We start from the raw sequence: 21,816 nt of genomic DNA on the forward strand, positions 1-21,816 counted from the left end.
CTTTTTTTTTCTTTTTATTCTCTTAAATTAAATTGCCAAATAATACTATAAAAACATTAAACAACAATTATCCCATAATTAACATTTAATTACACTAACATCACTTTATGACAGAAATAGAATGAAAGATGCATTTTTTTTTATTTTCCTTTTAATAACCGGATTACGGTTCACACGACATATATTTTTATATTTTTGTTTGATAAAAAATAAAAATGGACAAGATCACAAATAACTACCAAAAATGCCACGTAAATTTCAAAAATTGTACAGCATGACCATTTGCTATTTTTTTTTCTTCTTTTGGAGTGATTGTCGCTTAAAACAAAAATCACGTGCTCACAGCTGCCCCTCTTTGTTCGGAAACACGAAGAGTTTTCGTGCAAAGATAAAGTGAGCGGATATGAGCGACTTTTGCCTATTGGAATACTCCGTGTGAAGCACATTTTGAAAGATTTGACCGAATCTTCGCTTCAAAGATTTCCTACATATCCTGGGCTAAACAGGAATCAGGTCAATGTAGTTCGGGAAACTTTGGTAGCTGGGACTACCATGGGATTGCAATGCTTGTCGTTACTGCTGTCGCTGTTGTCGCTGTTGCTTTACTGACCACCTTATTACAACCAAAGGAAAATTGAAACTGAACTAACTACTTATGCTTGTCAATTGCTAGTTACAAGATTCCTATCTATGATTCTTTTGCAACTTGATCTTGGGTCTTAGCTGATGTTGCTTGTAGACTTCGATCCGAATCTTGATGCTTGCAAGTTGTAGGCGCCTGTTTATTTCCGCGATATTGAGTGAGATGGGGTTGGTAGAACTCGGGACCTTGATCGAAATTTGGGGCGATCCGCCCTTCGTTTTTTCAAGTATCTCGGAACATCTTCTTCTTTTTTTCTTTCTCTTCTTTTCTTTATTCTGGGTTAAGACTCATCTCGTGGGTCGTCTCGATCCATGCGCATCGAGGTTAGACCTGCGGGGAAAAACAAACGAACAAAATTTTCTGCCCCAGTTTCACTAGGAAAATTTCGTGAGTTAATTACCAGGAAGTTTATAGAATTGATGAAGGAATTGGAAAATTTCAGTCTACAAAATGCCAACTCCGAGATTGGATCACTAATATTGCCACAAGGTAAGAATGCTCAGTTTAGGGTTGGAGCCCTAATGCTGGCTAAACGGAAAAGCGTTCAGTTAAGGGTTGGAGCCCTAATGCTGGCTAAATGGAAAGAGTTCAGTTCAGGGTTGGAGCCCTGATGCTGACTAAATGGAAAAGTTCAGTTCAGGGTTGGAACCCCAATGCTGACTAACAGACAATGCTCAGTTCAGGGTTGGAGCCCTAATGCTGGCTAAATGGAAAGAGTTCAGTTCAGGGTTGGAGCCCTGATGCTGACTAAATGGAAAAGTTTAGTTCAGGGTTGGAACCCCAATGTTGACTAACAGACAAATGCTCAGTTCAGGGTTGAAGCCCTAATGCTGGCTAAATGGAAAGAGTTCAGTTCAGGGTTGAAGCCCTGATGCTGACTGAATGGAAAAGTTCAGTTTAGGGTTGAAGCCCTAATGCTGGCTAAACGGAAAAGCGCTCAGTTAAGGGTTGGAGCCCTAATGTTGGCTAAATGGAAAGAGTTCAGTTCAGGGTTGGAGCCCTGATGCTGACTAAATGGAAAAGTTCAGTTCAGGGTTGGAACCCCAATGCTGACTAACAGACAGTGCTCAGTTCAAGGTTGAAGACCTAATGCTGGCTAAATGGAAAGAGTTCAGTTCAGGGTTGAAGCCCTGATGCTGACTGAATGGAAAAGTTCAGTTCAGGGTTGGAACCCCGATGCTGACTAACAGACAATGCTCAGTTCAGGGTTGAAGCCCTAATGCTGGCTAAATGGAAAGAGTTCAGTTCAGGGTTGAAGCTCTGATACTGACTGAATGGAAAAGTTCAGTTCAGGGTTAGAACCCTGATGCTGACTAACAGACAATGCTCAGTTCAGGGTTGAAGCCCTAATGCTGGCTAAATGCAAAGAGTTCAGTTCAGGGTTGAAGCCTTGATGTTGCCTGAATGGAAAAGTTCAGTTCAGGGTTGGAACCCCAATGCTGACTAACAGACAAATGCTCAGTTCAGGGTTGAAGCGCTAATGCTGGCTAAATGGAAAGAGTTCAGTTCAGGGTTGAAGCCCTGATGCTGACTGAATGGAAAAGTTCAGTTCAGGGTTGGAACCCCGATGCTGACTAACAGACAATGCTCAGTTCAGGGTTGAAGCCCTAATGCTGGCTAAATGGAAAGAATTCAGTTCAGGGTTGAAGCCCTGATGCTGACTAACTGGGGAAAAGTTCAGTTTAGGGTTGGAGCCCTAATGCTGACTAAAGGGAAAAAGTTCAGTTTAGGGTTGGAGCCCTAATGCTGACTAACTGGAAAAAGTTCAGTTTAGGGTTGGAGCCCTAATGCTGACTAACTGGGGAAAAGTTCAGTTTAGGGTTGGAGCCCTAACGCTGACTAACTGGGAAAAAGTTCAGTTTAGGGTTGGAGCCTTAATGCTGACTAACTGGAAAAAGTTCAGTTTAGGGTTGGAGCCCTAATGCTGACTAACTGGGGAAAAGTTCAGTTTAGGGTTGGAGCCCTAATGCTGACTAAAGGGAAAAAGTTCAGTTTAGGGTTGGAGCCCTAATGCTGACTGAACTTTAGGGTTGGAGCCCTAATGCTGACTAACTGGAAAAAGTTCAGTTTAGGGTTGGAGCCCTAATGCTGACTAACTGGAAAAAGTTCAGTTTAGGGTTGGAGCCCTAATGCTGACTAACTGGGGAAAAGTTCAGTTTAGGGTTGGAGCCCTAATGTTGACTAACTGGAAAAAGTTCAGTTTAGGGTTGGAGCCCTAATGCTGACTAACTGGGGAAAAGTTCAGTTTAGGGTTGGAGCCCTAATGCTGACTAACTGGAAAAAGTTCAGTTTAGGGTTGGAGCCCTAATGCTGACTAACTGGAAAAAGTTCAGTTTAGGGTTGGAGCCCTAATGCTGACTAACTGGGGAAAAGTTCAGTTTAGGGTTGGAGCCCTAATGCTGACTAAAGGGAAAAAGTTCAGTTTAGGGTTGGAGCCCTAATGCTGACTAAAGGGAAAAAGTTCAGTTTAGGGTTGGAGCCCTAATGCTGACTAGCTGGGGAAAAGTTCAGTTTAGGGTTGGAGCCCTAATGCTGACTAAAGGGAAAAAGTTCAAGGATACTAACTGACAATGCTCAGTTCAGGGTTGGAGCCCTAATGCTGGCTAAATGAAAAAAAAGTTCAGTTCAAGGTTGGAGCTCTGATGCTGACTTAATGGAAAAGTTCGAGGATACTAACTGACCCCTTTTTTGAATTTTCTTGTTTTAGTAAAAGGTAAAAGAGAATTTTGTGGAAACTTACCTTACGAGTGGATTCCTTATTGCCAAACTGTTTCTTGTACTCATGTACTTTCTTCTTTGGGTGACATCTGCTTCTTGCACGGTTGTATTGGATTATACCTATTTCAACTTTTCAAACAAAGAACAATTGTTAGCTCGGAAATGGCGGTTGGTTCGGTGACCTTGATTGTTCCGGTTGCTTTGTTGCGTCCTTATTTCTGTTGAGAAACTTTGCCATTGATTGGATTCAAATGGCGAAACCCTTTTAGACGGCTCAGGCTTGCATTTCCAGATTCTGTGATGATTTGCCTTGTAAGGCTTTGGTTTTTTCCACCTCGTTTTGCTTGGGGATTTTCAATGGGGATTTTATTGTGGAGACTCTGTGGGGGTTTGCACAAGGGAAACTCTATGAGGATTTGTCTGAAAGCGGTTCTATGGGGATTTTTTTTTTTTTTTACAAAATGGACTTGCCTGGGATTTGTTGGGGCAAGCTCGCTGGGGAATTTTAAAAAGCGGATTTGCTGGGGATTTTTTTTTTTGCAAAGGGAGACCCTGTGGGGATCTGTACAAAGGGAAAATCTGTGGGGATTTTGTTGGGGCGGACTCTTTGGGGAATTTTTACAAAGGGAGGCTTTGCGGGGATTTGTACAAAGGGGAAGTCTGTGGGGATTTTTCTTCTCTTTTTTTTTATATATATATATTTTTGTTTTTGTGACTTCACTTAGAATGCAGTCAACATCATGAACCATCATCAGGTTCGGACAAACGTACCAACGAAGCGGGGTATTTCCCTTGCGAAACGGAATTCCGTGAAACCAATCCTGCCACCTATCCTTTCCGGTATATCTAGAACTTAGGGTTAAAAATGAAAGGGATTCGAAGAAAAACAAAGAACAGAGAAAGCAAATTTCAGAAAAGAAGTTTCCCTTTTGGGACAAGAAAGACTTATCTGAGGAAAACAATGCTGACTTTAAATGGACATGACATGCTCTTTGGACTGGACGCCTGACCTTTAATGAACTTGCATTTCCTCCCGAACCAAAAATGGATATGTGTTTCCAAACCGGTGGAACTTTGCTGAGACTTCCTGGGGCGGAGTCATCCTTTCGGCCAACAGCGCCCTTTGCGGGTTTTCGCTAGCTGACCTCTCTCATTTCCCTCCTTGCTATCGCTTGATAGCACTCTTTGCGAGTTTTACTAAACAAGCTCTCTCATTTTGGTTTCTCTACTCCCGTCGCCTCACGGTGCCCGAAGGTTTTCACCGACGAGACTCTCTCATTTTATTTCTCAATTTAGAGTGTACCAGCCTCCATTCGTGATGCTTCTTGGCTTTCCCTTACCTTTGGTAATTGATCTGAAGGGCTTGTGCTTGGCAAAGAAAAGTAGATGATACTACGACTTCTAAGTCGTTTTGACGTGCCCCGGTTTCAATTTCAGGGTAAATGGGATTTTATTGTTGGTGTGACTGAACCTCAGAGAGAGGCTGCCTACGTATCCTTTCGAAATCAAGTCAGACGTAGTTCAGGCCTCGATCAATGTTTTGTTTTGTTTGTTTGTTTTTGTTTTTTTGATTGGTAACTAAAGAAATGTAACCGGCTCAAAGGCTTGTAGAGAGAGTTGATAGAGTTTGGGGTAGTGGGAATAAAACCTTCAACATTTCAAATGTGTCAGGACCGTTGGGGTGTCACTCAAACATAGTATCTCTTGACTGCATCCGCATTTACTGCTGTTTTGGGATCATTTCCTTCAATATCACCTAGGTACAATGCTCCTCTCGGCAATATCTTCCTAATGATGTATGGGCCTTTCCAGTTTGGAGCAAATTTCCCTTTTGCTTCCTGGTGATATGGCAGAATGCGCCTCAGTACCAGTTGACCCACTTCGAAATTCCTGGGTCGGACTTTCCTGTTGTAAACACGGGCCATTCTTCGTTGGTACAGCTACCCGTGACAAACCGCAGTCATTCGTTTCTCGTCAATCAGAGTCAACTGCTCCAATCGAGTCTTAACCCACTCGCTGTCTTCGATTTCTGCTTCGACAATGGTTCGAAGGGAAGGAATTTCTACCTCTGGTGGTATTATAGCCTCTGTCCCATAAACCAAAAGATAAGGGGTTGCCCCTGCTGACGTGCATACCGTAGTGCGATATCCCAATAATGCAAACGGTAACTGCTCATGCCACTGTCGGGAACTCTGGATCGTTTTCCTCAAAATCTTCTTGATGTTCTTGTTTGCTGCTTCTATAGAGCCATTGGCCTTGGGCCGATAAGGAGTAGAATTCCTATGCGTTATTTTGAACTGCTCGCATACATCTCCCATCAAGTGACTATTCAGGTTCGCTGCGTTATCTGTGATGATAGTTGCAGGGATACCGAAACAACAGATAAGATTCGAATGTACAAAATCCACTACAGCTTTTTTGGTGACCGATTTGAGAGTGACAGCCTCTACCCATTTTGTGAAGTAGTCGATGGCAACCAGTATAAATCTATGTCCATTTGAGGCCTTCGGCTCGATCGGACCAATGACGTCCATACCCCAGGCAACAAATGGCCAAGGTGCAGACATGGGATGCAATTCTGTGGGAGGTGCATGAATCAAATCACCGTGCACCTGACACTGATGACACTTCCGAACGAAGCTAAAGCAATCCTTTTCCATGGTTATCCAGTAATAACCTGCTCAAAGGATTTTCTTTGCTAAAACATACCCGTTCATGTGAGGTCCGCACACTCCTGCGTGTACTTCGTGCATGATCCTTCTTGCCTCCTCGGCGTCAACACATCTTAGTAGATTAAGGTCCGGGGTCCTCTTATACAACAACTCACCGCTCAAAAATAAACCACTTGCATGTCGCCTAATGGTTCGCTTTTGATCTCCAGTAGCATGCTCGGGGTATTCTTGTGTCTTCAGGAACCTCTTGATATCATGGTACCATGGCTGTATGCACGATCCTGCCTCGATTACGTTATAGTAACCGTGTCTCTCCCTGATTTGGATTTCCAAGGGATCAACATGGGCGTTGCCTGGGTAGGGTAGCATCGAAGCTAAGGTGGCAAGTGCATCCGCTAGTTCATTGTGACACCGCGGGATATACCTGAACTCTATTGATTTAAAACGCTTGCCGAGGTCCTCCACGTGCTATCGGTAAGGAATAAGCTTGACATCCCGAGTTTCCTATTCACGTTGGGCTTGCCGGATAATCAGGTCAGAATCTCCCATAATCAGTAAGTCTTCGACATCCTGATCGATCACCATATGCATGCCCATGATGCAGGCATCGTACTCAGCTGTATTGTTTGTGCAAAAGAAACACAGTCTAGCTGTGGCTGGATAATGCTGACCAGAAGGCGAGATCAAAATCGCCCCGATTCCTATACCTTTGGCGTTTACGGCTCCATCAAAGAACATCTTCCAAACATGAGCGTACTCCGAGACCACTTCTACGGTGTTTATTTCTTCATCTGGAAAATAGGTATTCAACGGCTGGTATTCCTCATCGACTGGATTTTCGGCCAAATGATCTGCTAGCACATGGGCTTTCATTGTCGTGCGAGTGACATAGACTATGTCGAATTCAGTAAGCAAGATTTGCCACTTGGCCAGTCTTCCAGTGGGCATCGGTTTCTGAAATATATACTTCAAAGGATCCAGCCTGCTTATGAGGAAAGTAGTGTGAGCTTGGAGATAATGTCTCAGCTTTTGAGCGACCCACGTCAAAGCACAATACGTTCTTTCCAGCAGAGTATACTTGGCCTCGTAGCCGGTGAATTTCTTCCTCAAGTAGTAGATCGCTTGTTCTTTCTTTCCGGTTATGTCATGTTGCCCGAGGATGCAACCGAAAGAATTTTCCAAGACTGTCAGATACAAGAACAGTGGTCTCCCTGGCTCCGGCGGGACCAAAACTGGGGGATTTGAAAGATATTCTTTAATTTTGTCAAAAGCTTCTTGACACTCAGCCGTCCATTTGACCGCCGCATCTTTCCTTAATAGCTTAAATATGGGCTCACACGTGCTTGTCAGCTGGGCAATAAATCGACTGATATAGTTTAACCTGCCCAACAAATTCATCACGTCTTTCTTTGTTCTTGGGGGAGGTAGATCTCTGATACATTTTATCTTTGTTGGATCTAATTCGATACCTCTCCTGCTTACTATGAAGCCCAAAAGCTTGCCCGATGGGACTCCAAAAGCACATTTGGCTAGGTTCAGTTTCAAGTCGTACTTCCTCAGTCTCTCAAAGAACTTCCTCAAGTCTTGGATGTGATTATCCTACATCCTGGACTTGACTATCACGTCGTCCACGTACACCTCTATTTCTTGATGCATCATGTCATGAAAAATGGCGGTCATGGCCCTCATATAAGTAGCCCCAGCATTCTTCAGACCAAATGGCATGACCCGATAACAGTAAGTGCCCCAAGGCGTGGTGAAGGCAGTTTTCTCGGCGTTTTCTTCATCCATCAATACCTGATGATACCCAGCATAGCAATCTACGAAAGATTGTATCTCATGTTTGGCGTAATTATCAACAAGGATGTGGATGTTGGGCAATGGGAAATTGTCTTTGGGACTCGCCCTATTCAGATCTTGATAATCCACACATACCCGAGTCTTCCCATCTTTTTTCGGTACTGGAACCACATTTGCCAACCATGTTGTATACTGGACTACCCGAATCACTCCCGTTTTCAGCTGCTGGGTGATCTCCTCTTTAATCTTGTCATTGACCTCAGTTTTGAACTTTCGTTGCTTTTGTTGAACTGGAGGACAATCAGGGTGAATTGGCAATTTATGAACCACTAGATCAACACCTAGTCCTGGCATGTCATCGTATGACCAAGCAAATACATCTTTAAATTCAAAAAGGAGTTGAATTATCGCGTCCTGCATTTTCTTGTCCGTGTGAATGCTTATTTTGGTCTCCCGGATTTCTTCAGGAGTTCCTAAATTAATCGGTTTGGTGTCATTTAGATTTGGCTTAGGTTTATTCTCAAAATGTTCCAATTCTCGGTTTATTTCCCTAAAAGCCTCTTCTTCATCATATTCTGGTTCTGGGTTCATTATTTCATAATTAAATAGCTCGTTGTGATCTGGGCGTGAAGTCCGCAAGCATGTCATATTTAAAGTCGCATTATTATAACTGAAAGAAAAGATAAAGGAAAAATAACAAAATCAGAACAAAGGGAAAAATAAGAAAACAATGCTGATTTTTTTTTTTATTTTTCTTCTTGAAATTTGGAAGACAGACAATGTTTACAAACTCAGGAATTCAAAACAACAATTAAAAGAAGAAAACATCCAAGTTATATCCTGGAGATAACTTGTGATGCAGGAAAGGTGGCAGGACAAGTCTACCCGGACTTCTGCCTAGTCGGGAATGGCGTGGCCTCCCAGTTTCGGAGTTTGGTGTTTTGCCCCATATATAGTATTTCGGCGGTGCTGGTGCCTTCTCCTGGTTGAACCATGTGAGCCTCGTAGAGCATTTCTCTCATTGCCCCACATATCTCCTCTATTTCCTCAGCTGTGAAAACCTCATCGTCTTCTTCTTCAGTGTATTTTGGTTCGACGAAAGTTTCATATAAATCCGGCAGTGGCCGAGGCAGTTTCCACCCCCCATTCTTCCTTTTCTTTGCCCATTCTTCATCTTCTGGAGTGGGTTGAAAACCTATCCCAAAAAGTTTCTTGGCGGAAGGCAAGGTGATGGGTTCCGTTATTCCCAGCAATGTTCGTCCGAGTCCTTTCCCTGGCCTGAATCCGTGCCGGATCATCTCTTTAGCCACCATGATCGAGGCGTTAGACAGGAAAGGTTGGGGCAAGGCCTTCCCTCTTCGTACTGCTCTGCTAACACAATCTCGAAAGCCTGATAGACCGTGTGCTCGCTCCCTTCCCTTGGTTCAAGATATAGGATGGATGGGTCCCGATAAATAGACTGCTCGTCTTCTCCGTGGACCACAATTTCCCGGTCTTCGTACTCAAACTTCACCATTTGGTGAAGAGTGGAAGGCACAGCTCCTGCCGCATGAATCCAAGATCTGCCGAGGAGAAGATTGTAGGATGTATCCATGTCGAGCACTTGGAAGGTTATTTCAAACTCGACTGGTCATATGGTCAACATCAGGTCTATTTCCCCCAGGGTGTCTCTCTTGATGCCGTCGAAAGCCCTTATGCAGACATTATTGGGGCGGATTTTTTCGGTCCTAATTTCCATTCTCTGTAGCGTGGAGAGCGGACAAATGTCAACACCTGAACCTCCATCCAACATTACCCGCTTGACGTAGTAGTTTTCGCATTTAACTGTTAGATGCAAAGCTTTGTTGTGAGTCGCTCCCTCTGGGGGTAAATCGTTCTTGCTGAAAGAGACCTGGTTGACGGCGAAGAACCTCTCCGTCATCCATTCCAGTTGTTCGACTTAGGTTTCGACTGGTACGTATGCTTCATTCAGGGTCTTGAGTAAGATCTTTTGGTGCTCGGCTGACCTCATCAGCAGTGATAGCATGGACACTTGCTCGAGGCACTTGCGTAGTTGATCTAACACTTCATAGTCTAGCATTTTCATCTGTTGGAAGAAAACTTCCGCTTCTTCAACGCTTATAGGCTTCTTCGGTGGGAAGCGTCTCCGTGTGGCGTTGTTTAGCTCTTGAGTGTTCGAATACCTTCCAATGAAAGTATTTTCCGGAAGTTCTCCCGTGACTTCTTTACCTTTGTACGTAACCAACGTTCTTCGATAGTTCCACGACACTGTGGACGGGTTGGTCATCGGCTTCTGTGGCACGCGTCCGATAACCACTGGCTCATTCAGCCGAGGTGGTTGAATTGTCCCCCGGACCACATAGGCCCCTTTTGGTACGTACATTGGCCTTGCCCTTTTGACTTCGAAACTCTGCGGCTTCTCTGCTTGACCTTGCAGGACGTAAAGAACTCCATTCTTCACAGGCACCGTCTTTTTCTCCACCTTCTTTTCAGGCTCGCCCTTCACAGTACTGACCTTCTTTTCCCCTTTTTCTAGCTTCGGGGTTGTTTCAGGTCTTTTCCCTGCGTCGGCGATGGCGATTATGGCTTTTAAAGCAGGATCAAATTCTTTGTCCTCACAGATCATTCCAATTAGCGGCCCGTTGTTGTGAGCAGGCAACGGATTGTTAGACACATTTGGGACCTCCTCGTCCCTTAGCACTATTTTCCCTTGCTCTATTAAATTCTCGACGACCTTTCTCAAAGCCCAGCAGTCATTTGTATCGTGCCCTTCCGCTCCTGAATGATAGGCGCATCTAACACCGACTTTGTAAGAAGGTGATGCCGGATTGTGCCTTGTCTGAGGGACCGGCTGCAGGAAACCCAGCTGAACTAGCTTCGGTAACAAAGTAGAGTATGGCTCACCGATGGGCGTGAAAGTTCACCTTCTAGGTGGTTCCTGAGGGCGGAAGTTATTTTGAGGAGGCTGTGGGTTGTAGTGGTTGCGGTATGGAGGCTGATTTCTGGGAGGTGGAGCTTGGCCTCGATTGGCTTGCTGCGGCGGATGGACATAAGGTTGGGTGTTCGTAACCATGTAGGGTTGAGGAGCATATGCCACACTTTGGTGGGGGTAGTAGTGTTGTGGGGTCCTTTCTGGAAAATGGGGCCTGGGATTACGATATTTCCTTGCTTCTGATGCTGCCATGGCCGTTTCTTCCTTTTTCTTTCCTCTCGCCATTCCTCCAGACATGCTTTGGACGGCTTGGGAGGTTGCCCTTATGGCTGCCTGACTCAAAATTCTACCCGTTTTCAGACCATTCTCCACCATCTCCCCAATCTTAATCGCTTCTGCGAAAGGCTTTCCCATGGCTGACATCATGTTTTGGAAATAGTCGGACTCTTGAGCCTGGAGAAAAGTAGTGACCATTTCTATCTCGTCCATGGGAGGCTTCACCCTCGACGCCTGCTCGCGCCACTTAATAGCATATTCTCTGAAGCTTTCTGAAGGTTTCTTCTTCAAGTTTGACAGAGAATTTCGGTCTGGTGCAATGTCGATGTTATACTGGAATTGTCTCACAAAATCTCTGGCGAGATCATCCCATATATGCCATCGGGATATGTCCTGGTCCATATACCATTCCGAGGCTATTCCCACCAGACTTTCTCCGAAATATGCCATTAGCAACTCCTCTTTTCTGCCGGCTCCCCGCAATTGGTTGCAATATTTCTTGAGATGAGCAATGGGGTCACCGTGCCCGTCGTACTTCTCAAACTTTGGGGTCTTGAAACCCACTGGGAGGTGCACGTGAGGGAACATGCATAGATCGATATATGAGACGCTCTTTTGTCCGCTCAAACCTTGCATGTTCTTCAAACTCTGCTCAAGGCTTCTCATTCTTTTGGCCATCTCTTCTTGTTCAGCCATTTTGGGGTTTTGATCCTGCCTAGGTGCAAACTCACACTGAGGCTGTGGAGGATGAGTGCTAGTGACGAACCGAGTTGGTTCCATTGAGAAAGACGGTGCTTGGAATGTAAACGAGGATGAGTCAAAATTTGGCTTGTACGTAGCAGGTTGTGCCGCGATCGGGCAGGGTGGTGCAGTAAAGATGTTTGTGTTTGCATCTGTTGTCGACACCCGGGGATGATAATCAAAGGGCGATCCAGCAGAGAAGGCCGAAATGGCTGGGTATCTGAATGGGGCAGCCGGATAGCTTATGGGGACGTTAGACGTCCCGCTTGTCCTGGAGAACAACTCAGGGAATCCAAATATAACACTTGGTGGCTCTTTTCCGTTATTCCAGTCATCCAGCATTTCCAACATGCGGAGCCGCAGGATTCTATTTTCCTCCGCAGTTGCGGACTCGGGCGTGAGAACGGTCGAGATAGAACTCTCCTTGGAAACAGGGATTGTTGGCAACGGAATTTCTGAAGACATTTCTATGCTTCCTTTTGACCTTGTGAAGTAAGTGTGAGCACCGCCTCCTGACTTAACAATAGGTAATTGAACACTCCCTTTCGACCTCGTGAAGTATGAGTGCGAGGCCAGACTTTCACCAAACCAACCACCTTTTCCAAAAACCTGGAGAAACTCAACGACAAACGAACGGTCAGTCCGAAACAAATAACAGATAGGCAATCTCACGTTGGGGCATGATGCACCTATACAGTTAAGTGAATTCCTACATGTTTGCGACGAAAGCATGCGTCATTCCGACTTCCTTTTTAGGCCTTTTATTATTATTATTATTATTTTATTTTTTATTTTTCTTTCCCCTTTGTTACTGTTTTCAATTTTTGTGGTTAAAATGCGACCGAATCCGATGAGGATTGCCTACGTATCACGATGCCACGTGAATCAGATCATTACGTAGTTTAAAACAGATGAATGTAAAAGAAACACGCATTTTATTACAGAAACGATCTATTACAAGCAATATTTTGAAAAACAAAACTTGAAAATAAACATAGACTCAAACAGACTAATGCACCCTGATGCGAGAAGACGGACAGAATATGCCATGATACAGACTCGACCTATGAATACATTAAGGCTTCGAAAATTGGTGCCCGCGGGGCATCGTTCGGCCTTGCCGCGGTCCTAGGTGTGAGATCCCTCTCAAGTTGCTCCAGCTCATGCATGGTTTGCTTGACATAGCCTATCACTGCTGAGAGAACAGTAATGCTGGTCATGTTTTCACACCGTAGACATCGTCTGATGATGGCGTGGGTAATGGTCCTGATCCTATCTCTGGTTTGTTTCTTCTCTATGAGCAAACGTTTTATTAGATCACTGCACGTTTTCAAAAACTGAGAATCTTGTATATGCTGATTCGTCAGTTGCCGCACTTCTGTCTTCATTTGGGCCAATAGGTCGTAACAGTATCTGCACTCAAATTGGAAATCCTCGGCCCGCTTAACTGCTTTAAACTCAAGTGTGGCCATCTATCTCTTCATTTTAGCAACAGTTTTCTCGTGGTCGCGTTTCAATTGGTTCAAGTATCGACGATGCTTATCTACTCTTGTACCCCACTGTGCCTTGAGCTCTGCCATGACCTTTTCAGATTCTTCTAAACCATCTCGCCATTCCCTGACTTCTCTTTTCAAACCTTTTATCAACTGCTGGTCTGATCGACTTCTGGGTTGTTCATCAAGAGCCAATCTCAATTTTTGGATTTGGGCCTTAAGTTCTTCATTCTCTTGGATCAATCTATTCTTTTCGCTTCGATCTGCCGCGATTTGTACGCTGCTATTGAATTTCAGACTGTCAATTTGTAGCTTCAAATCACCGATCTCTGCCCGATACCCCTTTTCTTTTGCTAACTAGTTCCATTTCCCTTGGGACGATTCTACGAAATCTTTGAGATGAGGTCTCTTAGCTGGTCTTTCACAGGACAGGTTACCTCTAAACCAAGCGTGATACCCCGGGGCAACTTCCCCTTTTGTTGTATCAATCACACAAGTGTTTGTTGTCAGATGTTGGCACTCACTCCAGATTTGGTGAACTTCTTCTTTGGGGAAATGACCGTCTGGACTGATTTCAATCACTTGGGTACTCAGATCTTCATCTTTCGGCACCACTTGATACCTCCCAAGTTGACTCAAAACCCGATATGGTGCATAGGGTTGGATGCTTTTAAGTCCAATCAACAGAAAGTGGGGGCTGGTTGCCGGCATGTATATGATTTCCTCAACGGGCGACCATCCGAGCGTCCACTGGATTTGGTTGGCAGTGAGAGTTCGGAGAAATGAGGTCCATGCTGTGACTCCCTCGGGTAGATTGAACCCTTTGATTCTTGTGTAGAATTCTCCAATACAAGTTTTCTTAGGCGAACCGTAACCCAAGAGCGAGGAGCGGTGGCATAAATGATCGGTCATCCACATTTGCAACAGTAGGTTACATCCTTCAAAAAAGTCGCCCCTGGCTCGACAAGCAATGAGAGCCCGGAAAATGTCAGCCATAATCATAGGCGCCAGAGTACTTTTATCTTGGGTGAGCAAAGTACTGACGACCCCAGTTACTTTTAGATCAATGTTTCCGTATTTCCTTGGGAACACTATAAGACCCAGAAAGGCTGTCATAAAAGCTACCAGCCTGTGTTCGTCCCACTTTTGTCGGTTGCCTCTACTGCATAGTTTGAAATCCGGCTTATTGAATCCGCCCACGTGGCCGTATCTAGCATATATGAGGTGGAGACTGCAGAATCCTTTGGCAAGATCTGGATGGTGGAACGTTCGAGGTATTTTTAGGAAATCCAGAAACCGGTGTACCGTGACGGCCCTAGGTGCAATCAAGTATTTGAACCTTAACGGAGCTTCATCACCTCCGATGTATCCCGCTATTTCTTCCAATGTCGGGGTGAGCTCAAAGTCCGAGAATTGAAATACGTTGTGTGCTGAATCCCAACAAGTGACCAATGATTTGATAATATCACCCCGAGGCTGAACGTCTAGTAAATCTGGGAGATCTTTCAGATATTTCCTTACTTTGTCTTGCCCCTCCTTGCCTAAGTCGTTCCACCATAATCGCAACTCAAAAAGGGATCTTGGTCATTATTGAAAAAGGTTCGTTTTGTGTCGTGCTCATCGTGCACATTTATTAGGGTGATTATGCCAAATAAAAAAAACTTTTATTAGACTCTAGATCTCTTTTTTTTCAAGATTTGTTTTTTGTATATTTTTTGCAAAATGGGAGGATGGACCCGATGAGAGTTGCCTACGTATCTCACACCCTGTGAGAATCAAACCGGCGTAGTTCGGGCCGATCAGAAATAGGGGAAACAAATAAAATCTTTTAAAGAAAAAGAGGAATATTTATTTTTTTTATTTTTTTTTTGAAAAGAGACTAAGGAAATATTTATTCATTTTAAACTTCTTTTTTCATTTTTTTTTTGAAATTTCGAAAATCTTTTAAAGAGATACTACAAATGAAATATTTTTTTGTTTAAAAAAAAATTATATATATTTTGGATTTTGAAAGCGATTAAAAAGAATAAATCAAACTAAAAGACAAACTTTTTTTTCATTTTTCTTTTTCTCTTTTTTTTTTTAAGAAAATTTCGGTGAGGTTTTGACATTACTTGGACATTGGTTTTATTTTTCCAAAATAAGTAATTATCTCCCTACCCTACTATTCTTTTTTTTGAAAGTTTTTCGGAAACCGGTCAGCATGCAGATCCGAAGCAAATAGATGTGCAAAACAAACGGGATGCAGCAGGATGGTCTTTTCATTTCAGGTTGTCTGTCCTAGACGGACCCAACCCCTGTGTTGAGTCCCCTATGTCAAATGCAACATGATGCAGATAAGCGTTCCTACTAGGGATCCGGCATGAGGTTTCGTTATACTAGGTTCATAACCTGGGTATATGTTCTAGACTATGTCCCGAGCGGACAACTCGAGTCGAGGAGGGGGCAACTTACCGGGAACCAAAAGGCCATCCGGCTTCGTAACTTGTCCGGCCTCTTTCTTATTTCAGGTATTGACACTAACAGAATAGGGAGTCTCAACCAGTAAGCACATCCCCGGAGGTGAAGAGAGAAGGGTTCGGCACAGTTTATATACATTTCAGATAATATCAAAGCGGTAAAAGACAACATTTAGCACGTTATGTCAAAACATGTAATAAATATCAGATAATAAAGCCAAATATAACAATTATTCTAAGCTCGAATTCTTGAACCCTGAACCGGAGGTTCTGGGTTTTTTCCCCAGCAGAGTCGCCAGAGCTGTCACACCTCCTTTTTGCGCGCCCGCCCCGAAGGGTTAAATGCGCGAGGGGAGTTTTTCCAATTTAAGTGACAATATTCGAAATGGGACTATTTATTTAATTCAGAGTCGCCACTTGGGAAAGGTTTGGCTTTTGGTGTCCCAAGTCACCGGTTTATCTTGAATCCCAAATCGAGGAAATTTTCGACTTTTCCAAATGAAGTCTGCGAACCAGAAATTCTAAGTAAGGAATTCTGTTGACCCGAGGGAAGGTGTTAGGCACCCTCGAATCCCGTGGTTCTAGCACGGTTGCTTAAATTGTTATAATGGCTAAATATCTGATTTAAATACATGTTATGACTTATGTGATTTTATTAAGTTTAAACCGCTTTTATTATTATTATTATTTATTTTTTATAGAATTGCAACGTCGTGAAAATGCATCTCGAACCACGTCACAATCAATGCACCCGTAGTTGTTAACACATTTCGACTCTGTTGAGATTTGAATTTGGGTCACATAAATGCGCACCCGAATTTAAGAATGTAATTTAATTAAGTCGCGCCTAAAGAGTCTAACGCGTTATTATCTTTAGAGAAGGTAGTGAAATACACTAAACAGCTCATCCCAAATTCTAAGTATTCAATATACATATATACACTTATGAGGGCCCCGCAAGTTTGTGTCTCTTATTTAACGAGGCTCATCTCATTTTGTGAAGCAAGTACGCCTACGATTATTACATTTTTATTATGTTTGTCTCTAATAAATGGAGAAAGAAATTACGTTCTAAGTAAATTGCATGCTTGGCCGATTCCGGATTCTTGTTTAATTATCTGATTGGTTGTTTATGAGGTGGGAATCGCCTCATGCCTTACTTCAAAGAGTGAATACGTTGTTAATTTGCTTAAGGGAGATTGCAAGCAAGACGAATAACATATACTAAACTTACACTAAACGGCCTTCAAGTTTGAATTTAAACTAGCTTATTTGGGCTTGATTAATGGAATCGACTATTTATTAGAAAACTGCTATTAATTAGATTCAAACTGCCTAGTGGAATTCGGATGTGAAGGAATTAAGTTGAATAGTTTAAAACTAATGTTGCATTTGTCCAGGTTAACAGCAATCCATCTTATACGTGCAGAACATAACTAAGAATGAAGTGTAGTTTTTGGTGTACCAATTACTCGTACATTCCACGAATTACGTAATCACATCACACACACAATTAAACAAGGTAAACCATTGTAAGTTAAGATAATTAAACAGACCCAGTTTTAAATACAAAACTACCTGCTTTATCTTCCTATCGAGTTACAATCTGAAGATTTGCGCGAATTTACTAACACTTTATAAGACTATGGGTGCAGTACCAAAGGACTAAAAATTCTTAGCGGCTTTCATTTCAGATCATTGCTATTGTTACATCAATATGAGATTCGAAAATGTGTACCTGGATGCTGAAATGCAAAGAAGAAAATAGAAGCAGCAAGTTAGCAACAAACTCAGATGACAGCAGTGATCACAAATAAAGCAACGAGCAGCAGCAGTAGCAACAAATAACAATAGAACAATCCCAATGCAAGGGTGCAACTATGACCAAGGGAAAGAGTAGCAAAATGACAGCAAGAAGTAGTGGAGTAGAATCAGAGCTCAGACAGACCAAATCCAGAAATAAACCAATGAAACACACAACCAGTAACCTCAGTTGGGACTTGGAGAAATCAGTATTGATTAAACAGGTCGAAACAAGTGAAATCAAAACAACAAATGGGAAGAACAGTTTCTGATTTTGTCAGTGTGTTTTATATCTCTCTCCTCTATCTATCTGTCTGTGTTCCTTATGTGTGTCTGTATGTGTGTATCTCTCAATGTGTATCCCTGTATATGCCTCTCTCCTTTTTTTTGTCTTTCCAGTCTCCCTCTCTATTATAGCCTAGTACCAGGCCCTTTACAGTCTGTAAAACCTATTCAGATCCCCTCCCATGTGGCCTGCTGCCTTTCCAGTTTCCACTCAACTATTTAAAGTTAAAAACTTCCCATGATACCCTGCCAGCCTTTTATCATCTTATTTAAATTAAAACCAAGGTATGGGCAGCCTGAAGGTGGCCTGACAGCCCATGCTGTCCCATTTGCTCTAATTATTAAAGCACTATAGTGCACATGCTATCAATTCAGAACTCAAGCTAAACTGAAACCCACTAACTAACTATAAATGTTTCTGATTCAAATCCACAAACAGCTATACTTAGTTCCCAATTGGATTCAGACAGAACTTCACACAAAACCATAATATGAATCAGATTATTACTGTTCAAAGCTAAACTAATTGGCGACGTATATCAACTCGACTGTACTAATTGTGACACAGGACAAGCAGTCAACCAAACAAAACAACACAAAACAAAGCATAACACTGTTCTTGACAATTTGCAACGATACAGGAAAACAGGCATTATTGATTTGACGACGTTAATCACATTGAAATATGTATACTACTATATGAAATTATCATAACAGACTAAACAAACAACCAAGTAAAAGGTCTTAATAGAGACAGGAAAATAAACTGACAACAGAAAAATCAAAAATAGCCAAAAGAAAACTAAATAAACATGCTGATAAATTAATCTGAACTAAATAGATAACAAAAAGGGAGCAATGAACGAACCAGAAGAGTTTCAACACAGATGACCCAGGTCTGGGCTTGATTTGCCCATTTGAGGTCGAACAAATCCTAACCGAGGTGTTCTCGAACGAAAACACTTTGATTAGGATCTACTAGACCCCAAACTTTGTTTAAATTCAAACATACTCCACAAATTCTTTGTGTTCTAGGGTTCGATTTTTTCATATTTAGGGTTTTGGGATTCATGGGTAGATTCAGACCAAACCAAGCCTGGTTTGGTCACGAGGGAGGTCAGGGGAGTGTCTGGTATAAATCTAGGGTGGTTTGGTGTAGATCGAGTTTTGCTCGAATCTTCAAATGAAGATTCGAGAACCTAGGGGTTGATTCGAGGCAAAGGGACAACAAATCCATGTTTAGGGTGGTGAGGCGGTCCTATGGTGTTAAGGTGGGGGTCACCGGCGTCCTTGCCACTGGGTTTTGGTGAGGGGAAAGGGGGGCGGCTCTAGGGTTCCGAGGTTTTGGGTCTATGAAGGGGATGAGGACGAAGGAAGGGTGTTTGGATAGGGGGCGGGGTACGAGAGGAAAGCTTATATATGGGGTGGATGGCTTGATCTCGGTCGTTAGATAAATCGAGATCAACGTCTTGGATCTGAAGGTTTAAACGAACGGTGTCGTTTGGCTTAGTATTAGGGTCAGGGTTGGTTCGGGTAACGGGTCGGGTTCGTATGTGGGTATGGGGGATGTGATCTTGGCCGTTGATCGTCCTGAGATCAACGGTCCAGATTAAAAGTGGCTCAACTGGATCGGGCAAACAGGGATGCTGGGTTGGGTTGTTTTGGTTTGGGCCTGTTTGTTTTAATTTGGACTGGCCCAATCCGGAAATCCTTCTTCTTCTTTTTTTTTCCTTTTTTTTTCTTTTTATTCTCTTAAATTAAATTGCCAAATAATACTATAAAAATATTAAACAACAATTATCCCATAATTAATATTTAATTACACTAACATCACTTAATGACAGAAATAGAATGAAAGATGCATTTTTTTTCCTTTTAATAACCGGATTACAGTTCACACGACATATATTTTTATATTTTTGTTTGATAAAAAATAAAAATGGACAAGATCACAAATAACTACCAAAAATGCCACGTAAATTCCAAAAATTGTACAGCAGGACCATTTGCTATTTTTTTATTTCTTTTGGAGTGATTGTCGCTTAAAACAAAATCACGTGCTCACACATGTGTCTTAGCAGGTCTCTCCTGAATCAAAAACCCATTATGAGCTGCCAAATGGAAGAAAATGCATTCTAGACTGAAAGACAACTCACCTGAGAGCCTTCTTGACTGAAAATGTCATGTTCTCGAGAACGGGAAGGATCAGCTTGGGAAGTTCAATACAAAAGACGATTAAAGGAATCCTTCTGGGGTAATCTCCACAAAGCAAGGCCACCAAGTCTACAACAAAGGTCACACAAAATGGAAGAAATTGTTCATGGGATATTAAACAAGACTCTTTCCTCTAGCCAAGGAAGAAACGGTGATGATCAATATGATGAACCAACTCTGGTCACTAGAAAATTTCTAAGGCTTCAAATAAGGAGGCTTATATAATGAGTAAGATGAAGGAGACAAGTGAAAGACAGTGTAACATTATCTTCCACTTCTCACAAGGAACCTGGTACTTTACTTACTACCACTGAAGCTAAAGAAAGAGTGGAGATGCAGCTCATGGAACTCCACAAGCAACAGAACAAGAGTGTGGGGAAATCAAAATTAACCTCCCAACTTCCCCTACCAATCAAATCTCAATCCCAAACTGAAAACACAAAAGCTCTCATCTATGTGACAATTCAATCACTCTTTTGTATTCTATAGTTTGATAAGAATTTAAAAACTCAAAAAAAATCCTTCTGTATCCCCACTCCAGAATAGAATCCAAAGTCAAGTCCTTAGGAATCCTACTTGAAGGCTGCCCAAAGAAGTTTGAGATACCTTAAGGGAACTCAGGACCTGGTCCTGTATTACCCCTCAGGTGACTTTTTTAATCCTGTTAGGTATGATGATGTTAACTGTGCAGGTTGTCTTCTGAAAAGGAAGAGCACTTCTGGAACGGTTCACTTGCCATGTTCATGCCTCATCCCTTAGGAGACAAGGAAACAAAACTCAACGGCCACATCAACACCTGAAGAAGAATGTGTAGCGAGAGCATCCTGATGTACTCAAACCCTATTAATTGAGCAACAACTGGAAGACCATGGGGTATCTTCGAAACTGATGGTATGTCTTCTCCAAGAAGTTCAATACAAGAGGACCAAGCTCATTGAAGGGTGACATTATCTTCTGAGGGTCAATATGGAGAAAGGGTTTATCTGTAGGAAGTCTTACAAAACAGGAGACCAAATTCCAGATATCTTCATCAAAGCCTTGAGTAGAAAATATTCAGGAACAGACAAGGTGAAGATGAGGTCATGAGAGTCTAATGAAGAACCTGATTCTTCATCAGTTGGCTATGCAAGACACCGTCACGTAAAGTTAGCTAAAGTATTTTTTGACCGAGCCTAACTCACATCAATATCGTTGCACGTAAACACGTATGACGATCATAGAAGCTAAAGGTACAGTATGAACTGCGAGAGAAGAGCTGCTAAAACCTTTTTCAAAAAAATAAATTGGTCTGGAATCATGTTCTTGTACCCCAGGTTAGTAGTAATGTGCTTATTTTGCATGCCTTCTCAAAATAAAAAAAATAAAAATTTAAAAAACAAAATTAACTCAACTGCCACATCATCCGCCTTTTCAAAGTCTGCATCTCCTGTCTTGTCTTTCAAATCCTTTCACCCCCTCTACACAGTAACTCTTTCCCACAAACCTACCACCGTCTTCAAAACTATTCAGAACTTGTTTCTCTCTCTCCTCTTATCATTAGCCCTTCTTCCAATAAAACATTCTTTCTCTCTTACAGCAATCCATGAACCTTCATCTCTTTTGTGTAGCTGTAATCCTTTCTTCATCTCTCGCTCTCACTCGACTTGTCTTCTAAGTACTCCTATAATGGCAATTGAACAATCGCTTCCTTCTCCCACCAATAACACCACTCCCACTTCCTTATCATCCTTGAAATCATTCCCAGAGCTTCACTCTTTCTACTACTTTACCCACTCCTAGT

This window comes from Nicotiana tabacum, chromosome 22 (genome assembly GCF_000715075.1).
Source record: "Nicotiana tabacum cultivar K326 chromosome 22, ASM71507v2, whole genome shotgun sequence".
Taxonomy (NCBI): Eukaryota; Viridiplantae; Streptophyta; class Magnoliopsida; order Solanales; family Solanaceae; genus Nicotiana; species Nicotiana tabacum.